Source organism: Sciurus carolinensis, chromosome 14 (genome assembly GCF_902686445.1).
Source record: "Sciurus carolinensis chromosome 14, mSciCar1.2, whole genome shotgun sequence".
In the NCBI taxonomy this organism is placed as follows: domain Eukaryota; kingdom Metazoa; phylum Chordata; class Mammalia; order Rodentia; family Sciuridae; genus Sciurus; species Sciurus carolinensis.
Window position 1 is genome coordinate 44,033,550 of NC_062226.1, and position 12,166 is coordinate 44,045,715.

The window sequence follows — 12,166 nt, forward strand, 5'->3', positions numbered from 1 at the left end:
TAAGTAAGTCAAAGTGAAACAATTTCAAGTAAATGGCATTTACTGACCACTCCTAAAAGCCCATGAAAAAGAGGCAGTACTCGAATTTAGACACAGGGTGGAGAAAAAGATTACTCAGCCAGTTGAGCTTCCTCTTTTTACACCCTTGGGAAACTTCCTTCATGTGAGCCAAACACTCTCAGATCTTGAGGGGATTTTCTATTCTCAGTAAACTGAGATCACAGTTGGGAAATTAAGAGGTATCTGTCCTGTACTTCATTACTTCCAGGTCAGGAGCTGTGCTTTTAATAGTGACAATTAACTAACATATACAATTAAACCATGCAAATTAACCAAGAGAAAACTAGAGAAGAAACCCAGCAGCCAGTTTCCTTTCCCAGACATCTTGCACAAATGGTACTCAAAGGACAAACTCAAAAAATTCAATTCTTTAGATGGTAGAAAGGAAAGGTAGACAGTAGAACAAACATTTAAGGGCAAAGAGAGATACTGAAATGACAAGATGCACAAATGTCCCCACTACTTTAAGAAGATAACTTGCTCCTACTTCTAATGACAACCAATGAACATTAATAAAATATCCAGAGAGACTTCTTGACTTTTTTTTTAGAAGTTCTACCAACATTTGGTATCTCTGGACAATGTCATCAGCAGATGGCAGTAACACAATTCCTGGATTCTAAAATGCACATTAACCCCAACATCTCAACATTTCTGAATTTGGATTGTACCTACACCTGATTTCATATTCCATGTGGTCTTTCCTTTTCCTTCTTCATTGCATCTCACACCCAATTTCACCCTTGGAATGAAGTACATATAATGTTCACATGGGCTAATAGGACTTGGGGTCAGTCAGAATTTTATGTCATCAAATTTAAGCCTTTCTACTCAAAGTCAGTTCAGGAATCCTTTCTTTTTTCTTTTCTTTTCTTTTTTTTTTTTTTTTTTTTTTTTTTGTAGCGCACTGGGGACTGAAACCAGGACCTCAAACATGCAAGCAAGCACTCTACCACTGAACTACAAACCCAGTCCTCAAAGTCATTTCTTTCTTAACCATTAAACATTGAAGCATTTTGTTGGGAAAATGCATTCTAACAGGAGACCACGCAAGTAAAAAGAAAAATGTTTTAAAATAATCAAACAAGTGCTACTATGTCCTAAATGTTAAAGTCATATTATCAAGAGAAAAGAATAAAGCAAGGAGAACCAGATAATTTACAAATATAAAATTCCAGTGCTCATTTCTATTTATTTTAAATAATTTCATTTGCTTATGTGTATTAGATCACCAGGTCACAACGTTACTCTTCAGGCTGACTTCTCACGTAAATTACAAACAAGTTTTTATGATAATGATTTATGGGTTAAGCTACTCATCTTCCCGACAGAGAGGTACCTACAAAGAAACAATTATTCTACCTCTGAGATGGGATATCACAAAAGGAATGGTTTTCAGATGTTTTGATTAAAAAGGTTTGAAGTATCCATGCAATATAAAACTCTAACACAGACAAAACTAATTCTGTTAGCTGCCAAGATAGTGGCTACTTTGGTGAGAAGGGTCAGAATAGTACTAGAGAAGGAGATTGAGGGTCACTCCTGGAGAGATTGAGACTCCCAATGCATTTTTTCCCCTTGACCTGAATGGTGATTACCCAGGTGTTTACTTTGTGATAATTCCCTAATCTGTGCTCCTAAGAATTGTGTACTTTTCTTTGTATGTGCTATATTCTTCAGTTTTAAAACAAGTCTAAAAAATAAATGCAACAGACATAGGACTAGAATATATTATTATTTATTTGTTGACCAACAAAGAAAGTGGGGATGTAATTCATTTTCCCTTCAGGTAAGCTGTACTAGTGACTTTAATATTACATTGACTAGGGGGTAAATGTTGACCTGGGAACATTAATCTTTATGTTCTCCAAAGTCATTACTTGTTCTCTAGCATTATCAAAATAGAACACATCTCTATATAAATGACAATTTCTGGTCATTCTCAAAGAATAACATTAAGCATGATATCATAAATATTGATCTTGTGTTGTAATGTTGTTTTCTATTGATGTGTAATAGTGTCTATAAAATTAGAATTGCTTTCCTAACATGCATAATTGGTCCTGGAATTGAACTGTTCTGAAGACATTTATGTCAGCATTCCATGACCATAACAAAATACTTGAGATAATCAAACTAATAAGAGAAAAGGTTTATTTTGGCTCACAGTTTTGGAGGTTCCAGTCCAAAAATAATTTGCCCCATTGCTCGGGGCATGTAGCTAAGCAGTATACCATGGCAGAAATACATGGCAGAGTGAAACTGCTTACCTCATGGCCTAGAAGCAAAGAGAGGAAGAGGAAGGTATTGAGGTCTTAACAATTGTCTTGGATGGCATGTCTTCAATGACTTAGTAACTTCTCATCAAGTCTGACTTCTCAAAAGTTCTACAACTTCCCAATAGTGTAACTCTGGGGACCAAGTCTCTCATAAACTATAGCAACACCCACAACTAGAAATGTTTTCCTTCAGTAAGCTCGTTCCAATAGGATGGTTTACAGGTTTGGATGCTTAATTCCTCTGTCCCAGGACAGATTACTAAGAACTAAGAGGTCAATAAGCACTGCCCTCCACCTACCCATAGCACAGCACAAAGGAAAATTAGGTGGACATATGATCCTGGAACCAGTCAAAATGGGATTACTAAAAACATTTGTTTTAAGTGCTGGGCATTAAACTGACTTGCATACTAAGTTTATATGCTTCACCACTGTTTCAGATAGTGATTGTTGGAGATGGAAACAAAGGCACACAAATTCTGCTCCTTTCCCACAGTCAGATGGAGTAGATTCTTGCCAGTGAGTAAGGGCTAGAAGTTCCTGAGAAAGTTTCATACTGCTTAGAGTCCTGTGACACATCCCTCCCCAAAATGCCCAATTGTCTTGGATGGCATGTCTTCAATGACTTAGTAACTTCTCATCAAGTCTGACTTCAGGGATCTAAATCCCTGGAGATTAGGAATGTTACTCTATTTGGAAGTCTGTACATGTAGCTAAATTAAGGCTCTTGAGATGAGATTATCCTGCATTACCCAAGTGGGCCCTAAATTCAATAACAAGTATCTCTATAACAGACAGAAGAGAAGGGGACATGAGACTGGAGCAGCAGAGATTGGAGAGATGTGTTCACAAACCAAGGAAACTAAGGACTACCACAGAAACAGAGGCTAGGAAGGATACTTCCCCAGAGTCTCCAGAGCAGTGAAGACTGCCAACAACTTGATTTGGGGCTTCGGACCTCTGGAACTGTGAAAGAATGAAGAAAAGTTGTTTGAAACTCCCTAGGTTGTGGTCATTGGTTACATCAGTGCTGGAAACCAACATGACTATTACTATAGTTTAGTTATGAGGTGTTCCCCAAAAGCTCATGTATGAGACAAGGCAAGAACATTTAGAGGTGAAATGATTGGGTTAATCCCTGATAGGGATCAACTGGATGGTAACTGTAGACAGGTAGGGTGTGGCTGGAGGAGGTGGGTTATTGGGGGTGGGCCTCTGGGGTTTATATTTTGTTCATGATGAGGAGAGTCTCTTTCTGCTTTCTGGTGGCCATGTCCTCAATCACTTTCCTCAATCACACTCTTCCACCATAACGTTCTGCCAATACCTCATGCACAGAACTGTGGAGTTGACCACCTGTGGACTGAGACCTCTGAAACTGTGAGACCCAAATAAACTTTTCCTCCTCTACATTTGTTCTTGTTAGGTCTTTTGATCACAGTGGTGAAAAAACTGATTAAAATTACTACAAAATATACTTTCAACAGTACTGTCCAACATGAAGCAGGTAATTACTTCCTGAGGTAAAAATATTTGTACTCTGGTGAATCGTATTTATTTTGTCCTCTGGGTGGCAAGTGGCAGTTTATCTTTGAGATGAACACAATTAAACAGAGACTATCTCAGGAACAAGTCCTTGTCCCAGTTCCCCTACATCTTCTCAACCTCTAAACTATGTCATTAAATAAATCATGATTCTAAAATGATGGATCCAAACACCTCAGAATAGATGAAAACTTGTTTCAAATTTTGAAATAAACCCTAAAAGATGCTCTAGATCAGAAAAAGAAAAAAGTCCTATTGGCCAAAATAGTCCAGAAATGCTTCTGGGGAAGAAAAACTGTAAATGGGCTTGGATATCATATAAATTAAGCCTTTTTCATAAAAAGTTCTGCCATAATTAGCACTGCTCTGAAAGTGTTGATTTTTCCCAAGGCAGGAGGTAGGGAGAATAGTAGGAAGGACATTGCCCCATGGTTTCTACCCAAAGATCAAAAAGTTAATAATCCTGCAAAATTAGATCCCCCAGTAGTCTTTGGTCCTTTTTTAAAACAAAAGTAGTTCTCAGAAATAAGAATTGGTTTGAAACTTATAATTTAAAAAGTCTCACTTCTTTATTTTATTCCTCTCCAATTTAAAATCTTCTATCATCTCAGGAAGCTTATTCCCTTTGACAGCCTTCACAGACATTTTCTCTGCATGGGTTGGCCAGAATCAGAAGAGGAATTGAAAGTTTCTGCTCCTGTCCTACACTTACAAAGGGATTTCACTTTGTAAATGCTCTTCAGGTCGCAGGAACCAGGCATCAATGAAAAGAGGAAGCGTACACTGAAAGAAGCCATTAAATCATGGCTCTTGGGACTGGAACATGGAATGCTTGAATGGTCTCTTTGGCACAGCTAGCCCACCTTTGAACACTCCCCTGACAGGAGATCACCACTGCTGCCATCTGATGCAGCTCTGACTGTCACAAGTTCTTTTGCTGAGCTAGAAAACCTCCTAGCTGCAACACACTGGCTCTCCTGGCAACTTGGAGCCCTGAAGAGACATTCATCTCACATGAGTTAAACCAGTCACCCCAGAAAAAGTACCCTACCTTAAATTACTTTAGAATTAGGATGCAGGGATATTAGAGGAGGGGAGGGCATAATAATTTTGTTACTGTTTAGTTTAAACACACTTTTATTAATTTTGCATTTGAAAAGATTAATTACTTAACTAAGTTTAGATAATGCAAAATAGGGTGTTATGGCATTCTACATTGAACGTACTACTTGATCATCTCACTGATCAAATATACTTGAAAAATAAGTTTTAGGAGTGCATGTAAAACGGTAAATAGTAAATAATTGCCTTCTAAGCCCATATTCTGAAGGATTTCAGCAGCCCCCATTGTTATAGGACCAAGGTGTTCAAAGAAACAAAATTTAATAGTGATAAGCAAGCAATAAACCTATTTCTCTTCCACCAGAGTTTACGGCCACATCAAATAAGGTGTTGGAATACTTGTCATGGAGAATAAGAATTATTTTGAATAAAGTCCTGTCACTTAAGTTAGTAATGCCCCAAGCAAGTTTTATGGCTCTGTAAGGAAAGAATTAGCCTATTCATCTGGGAATTTAGTGGTGTTTGGAATGCAGAAAGTGACAATGCGGCTGGAAATAGATTGACTTTGGGGCTTGTTCTGCTTTATAAATAATAATGAACCTTTTCCAACATGAAGTAATGTGAGATGAAAAAAAAAGTCTGTCCCTAGAGTGCAAAATTACCTCATAACCCAATTTGCATTTTTCCACTCCAAGCATATTTTCTGGGAGTTCTACTTAGAAAGCTGCTGTATGATAATTAATTTTAACAACCACTTGGCAAAGTGAGCTGGACAGTGTGCAAACTGCCCTACACCAAGCATGAATTTGAACTACACTTTTTATAATTTTTTCCCATAAGGACATTATTTAAACATTTTAAATTATGTGAACTGCAATTCTACTTTGTTCTTTTTTAACATTTTTTTCCTTCATTAGGATTCCTTTACCTTTTAATTCTACTTGAATACACACAGTTTGTGAAAACCCAAGAAATGTGGGAGATAATTGGATCTCGGTATAACAAAACTAGAGGAGAGTTAGGTGTTTGCTATTCATCAAACAGACCACTTGGTTTTATCTCTTCTCCTCTATGTTCACAAGAGAAAACTACACATCTCTGGATTTGTAATGCATAGTTTATTAGTGGAAAAACTGCTTTAGTATTAGATCCTGTGTCATTTCCTGTGCAGCTTCTTCATTCTTTTCTTAAAGCACTATTTGGTAAAAGCAACTGACACTTGAGATGTGATCAGCAATGTGAGAAGATTATTTCTCTTCAACATCCTGCACACAAAATATAGGCAAACGATGAGTTGCTTCTGAGTAACAAAATAAATTTTGAGAAAAATAATATGATTTGAAAATAATAACTTACTTCCCATCTATCCATTGTTTGTTGTTCTATACTAAATTATGTATGCATATCTGTCTATAATGTATGTGAAATTTTGCAAAATCTTAAATATAGTAAAATAGACATTCTGCAATTTTCCAGGTAAGCTATTTAAGATGTACATCTCTCCACACATTTTTGAGATAAAAAACAATGACATAGCAATCTGTTCCTTCACATATTATTGAAAGTGGAGCTACTACCTGTACCTCAGTTCCTTGCTTTTACAAAAAGAACTAATTAGTCCTTTTGAAAAAAACTTGTCAAATTCTATTACTTCTGTGAAGGCAATACTTTATAATCTTCTATAGACAAATTTTAAACTAATGATAAATGCCATAGATACAATTGAAAGTATTAAATGCTCTTAATTTCTTATTCATTTTGCTTAGCAGTGTATGAAATGTCTATCTAGACAACTTGATGATTAAGTGATCCATTGTTTTGTCACCTAAAAATGCAATAATGTTCAAATTACACTTTTTATCATCAGTGTTACTTGAGTGTGGGCCATATTTAGAACTTAGTAAAATTTGAAACCTATATGCTGATTAAAGGGATTTTACTAATTTATACTTGTCTCTAATGGAAATTTTCTTAAGTTGAATTGTATTCAACATTCATTGAGATTCTAACATAAGCAATCACTATGTTTAGAGGCAAAGGATAAACAAAACAAGGTCTCTGTCCTCAGGAAGCTTTCAGTCTAATGAGGAGACAGACTTCTTCTACAAGTCTTCCTTTTTATTTTCAGACTGGGGATTGAACCCAGGGGCACTTAAGCACTGAGCCACATCCCCAGCTCTTTTTAAAAATTTTATTTAGAGAAAAGGTCTCACTGAGTTGCTTAGGGCCTCGTTAAGTTGTTGAGGCTGACTTTGAACTTGCAATTCTCCTGCCTCAGCCTCCTAAGCCACAGGTAATATAGGTGTGCACCGCCGCGCCTGGCTCTACATGCCTTCCTTTGATAAAGAGGTCTCAACTGGTAAATGGCACGCAAAAGTATTAGTTACAGATCAGCCCTAAACTAAAAATGCGACCTTGAGCAAGTCACTTTTCCTCTCTCAATATCTTCATCCGTAGACTAGGAGCTCAGAATAGATTTATTCAGCAGTCACCATTGAGCATGTGGTTAATAGTCGCTAATCTTACTGAGCAATCACCATGCACAGGTATCAGAGCAAACACTTTGCAGGAATCATCTTATCTAATCCTCAAAGCAATTCCATTTTCAAGAGGAGGAAATTGCAACTCAAAGATGTTCAGTAACACCCAGGGTACGAAGTGCTTAAGCCAGAATTTAAGCCTAGATTGGTCTGACTCTAAAGCTCATGCCTTTAAACCCTATGCTGTATCACTCCTGATAGCTTCTATTAGGTCTATCAGTATTAGATGACCATCATTTGCCCTAAAAATGTAGAGTGTGAATATAGAGTTTGATTTTTGTGTTACTAGTGGAGGTTAAGGTGCACAATCGAATGATTCAATGATTCCAAAAGGGAAAATTTGGAAGGCTTCATATAGGAGGCAGCATATGGCTATAGTTAATGATATTTCCCTATTAACTGAGAGGGCTGGATAAACTGAATGGTCACAGAGCAGGGAACACTTGGAGATCTGCAAGAGCAAGGGGAAAGGGCAGTAGGAGTGAACTCTGGAAAGTCAACTGAAGCAGATTGTGGAGGGACTTTGGAGCCACACTTACAACCCTGGACACTAGAAAATGGGAAGCTATTGAGAACTGAAGACCGTGGAAGTGAAATGACTCGTAGTTTTTTGGTTTGGGAATTGTTTGGGCTTTGTTGTTTATTTTAAAATTTATAACCAATAAGAATATTTAGGAGGGTTGTCAAATTCAAGAAGAACACATAAAACTGGCATTACTGAACATCAGCAACAAGTAGAAAGTATCATTTTTAGAAGAAACAATTTTCAGTGAAAATACATTTAAAATATAACTTGAGGGCTGGGGTTGTAGCCCAGTGGTAGAACGCGTGCCTAGCATGTGTAAGGCACTGGGTTTGAACCTCAGCACCACATAAAAAAAAAATCAATAAAATAAAGGTGTTGGGTCCATCTACAACTAAAACATTATTTAAAAAAATATACAATTTGGGGAAAATCTCACAAAAGATATGAAGAGAAAATTATAAAACCTAATTAATGATGACAGGAGAAGATGTAAGTAGAGAGCTATGCCATACTTATAAATGGAAAGACAACAAATTCATCTATAAATTCAATGCAACTCCAGTAAGATTATCACAAAGTTATTTGTGAAATTTGCTGGCAATCAGTCCTTACAACTATATGGAAGAGAAAGCGCCAAGTTTGTCAAGACAATTTTAATGAAGAAAAAAGGGAGATGTCAAAACCTACCAGATGTCAAAACATTTGAACACTAAATGACTTAAATTGGTCCAAAGACATTAGTTTGTGTTCTTTTTTGAAGTTTTTTTCCTCCCTGTCCTGCTACTGGAGATTAAACACCCAGTCATTCCACCACTGAGTTATATCCCTATCCCTACCTGACCATCACACACCCATATTTTTCCAGATGGTATCTCACTAAGTTGCCCATGCTGATCTCAAACTAGCAATGCTCCTGTTTCAGCCTCCCCAGTAGCTAAAATTACAGTTGTACATCATCAAATTTTTTCTTCTCTTAATTGGGTTAAAGAAATAGTAGGGGGAAGGAAGATAGGAAAGAGGCTACACTGATGACAAAAGAGATTTTAGTTATCCCACAGCTTCTCACCCACTTTAAATCAGTGTGACACTTAAATAAAGGCAAAAGCTATTTTCAAAAGAAGCAATTGCATCACAGGAGACTGGCCCAGGAATATACTCCTGAGTTGCTGGAGTGAAGTTTCAATCAACCACATGGCATTGCTAATCATCTGACACACGCTAAAAAAAAAAGGAGTCAATGGGTGAAATTGCAAGCATATGGTCCTGTGACAAAGTAGAGAGGCAACTATTGCACACTATACAGAAAATAACTAAAGAACCTGCTTACAAAGCACCATGTCAGTAAGCACAATGAAGTACAGCATAAATGCAAACATGAGAGCATTGTGAGAAGGGTAAAACAAGACAGATGTACTCAGGAAAATATTCTGAGCTGAATTTAGGAAATGCATTGGTAAAAAGGGAGTCCTTGCCATTGAGAACTCTGTGGTTCATCTAGACAGGTCCTCTGATACTCAGGCATATACAGCAGCATCAAAAGCATCAGAGTGCACTTATTCACAGCATCTAAAATCCATTCCATATGATCACCAGACTATCAAGTACAACTTCGCTCTGCCTCTAAAGAAATTGTAATGTTTCAAATTCTCTTCTCCTCCATAAGCTAGTGCTCTTAAGACTTAAGAAGAGTGCTCTATTTTCCTATATCTTGTTTTCTTTCATATTGTGTATATTATGATGCTAAGAACTTCATCTCCTACCCCTATTCAGGAACTCTAAATCAGGCCTTATGTCACTCATAACTGAACACCAACAATGGAAGGAACAGAGGCTAATTCCTGGTAGATGATGGAATTCCTCTCATTGAGAATATTATGGGTTTAGTTTATAGAACTGCAAGTCCCAGGAGGAGCTGAAGGGAAATATAATTGGATCTTAATGACATTCTCTTGCAAGGGTGTTGCCTACATTGTGCAGTTGGAACTATATCGTGTTGACTCCAGAGACAGAGATCTATCTAAACCATTACATCACACTTGGCTCATGGAATTACGCTGATACATTTAAGAACCAAGCTTACATCTGGATGTACCTCCATCGTGTGTTGGTTCATTCAGATTTCACCAAAAGGTAATGTACCATAAAGTACATTTTGTTAAGTCCGCAATGATTAAAGCAACCACATAAAATCTCATTACTTAAAAGAAATTAAATGCAGTGTGGTTCATATCGCAATATTCCTCATCCATGTCCAACATCAGATTGTTCACATGCCAGTCACAGTTAAATCTAATTTGCTATAATCTTGGTAAATGGGAGCTAATCAACAAACCCTCAGCTCCAACTCTGAAGCAACAGATATTACATTTCTGAAACACATTAATAGAGAGGATGAGAAACAGGTTTTCTGACAACAACTGGCATTTCAGAGACAGCAGTAAGGCTCTCTGGGTTGTGATATAATATTTATTAAAACTGTAAATATGTACATAGCTTAAAAACTTACAACTCATTTGTTATTGCTTCTATTATCCCTGGGTAATTACTAAATTTGAGATTAGAGCCATCACTTCTTGAATGTACTGTTCTAAATTCTTAGCTTACTTAATTGCACACGAGTCTCACAACCTTGCGAGAAATTATTATGCATGCCATTTTGTAGCTAAAGAAACTGAGTCACAGAGTACTGCCCAAAGTTTCATAATTAATCAAAAGCAGAGAATACTTACAGCAGCTCTGTTTTTATCTGCTTTACTGTTCACTTAGTTCTCTTTCTATAATTTTATGTGACTAGTTCAAACATTTCTAATAGGGGCTTTAAAATTGTCCTTCTGATTGAAAATAGGGGACTATGATTCGTTTGAAGAGATGAATCTATTGCAAAGCTCATTTTCACTTAGATGGTAGAATTATTTGAGTTGTTTCTTTGGGCAGATTAAGGGTTTGGAGGGAATAAGGATTAGAGTCCTTCCAAATCTATCTTTGGTGAGCTAAGGTGGATCACCTTACTAGATACTTAATGTCACTTTCTCTTTGGTTTTCTGAGGAAGGGATGTATGTTAGAATATTTGTCCTCCAATTTTACATCTTAAGGCAATACAAGTACTATGAACCACCTTACAGAATAATAATTATTATTTCCCTCCTATTTTGCTCCACTTCAATGGAAGACACATATGCTACTGTACTGCTATACAAAAACTAAATAATTGTCCATTTAGATGTGGGGGAAAAGATTCACATTCATTGAGCACAAATCATCATGCATACAGAGCCACCTTTTTTTAGGGGGGGGTGAGTATTAGGGATTGAACTCGGGGGCACTCGACCACTGAGCCACATCTCTAGCTCTATTTTGTATTTTATTTAGAAACAGGGTCTCACTGAGTTGCCTAGCTGAGGCTGGCTTTGAACTCACCATCCTCTTGCCTCACCCCCTGAGCCATAGGGCTTACAGGTGTCATCCCTAACCCTACAAATCCCTAACCCTAACCCTACAAAACCACTTTTATATTACAACTTACCCTTTTTCTCAGGTTTATGCAGAGTTTAGGCCTTGGTGTTTCATTAATTCTGTTATGAAACTATTGTTCTAGGGATGATATTGCACAAACCAGAAATCTGTTGGAAACAATGGAATTATTTTGTCTCCAGGCAAAATTTTGAAGTAGGAAAAACTGTTTTAGGAGTCGTAATCCTTCCCCAGGCACTTAATCCAAGTTCCAATCTTACTCTGATTGTATTAACCACCACAAGTGTTATCTGAGAAGGGCCGTCATCAATCTGGTATCAGACTGATGTCCTAAGCACTCCATGGGCTCTGAAATTGCTTGAACCTGAACAGAATCAATTAAATAGGTGGACTTGAGTAAATAATTTACTCTCTCTCTCCGAACCCTCATTATCTCCTCGGAAAAACAAAGATGGCAATATCTATATCCCAAAGATATTAGGAAAATTAAGTGTAATTCTTTTTTATTGTATATATTTAAAGTACATAACATGACTTTTTTAACATACATATGTAGTGATTACCACAGTCAAAAAGTTAATGACCCATTGTCTCAAAGTTACCTTTTTTGTGCACGACAATACCTAAAATCTACTTAGCAAATTCCCCGTATAGAATACAATATTAACTATATTCATCATGT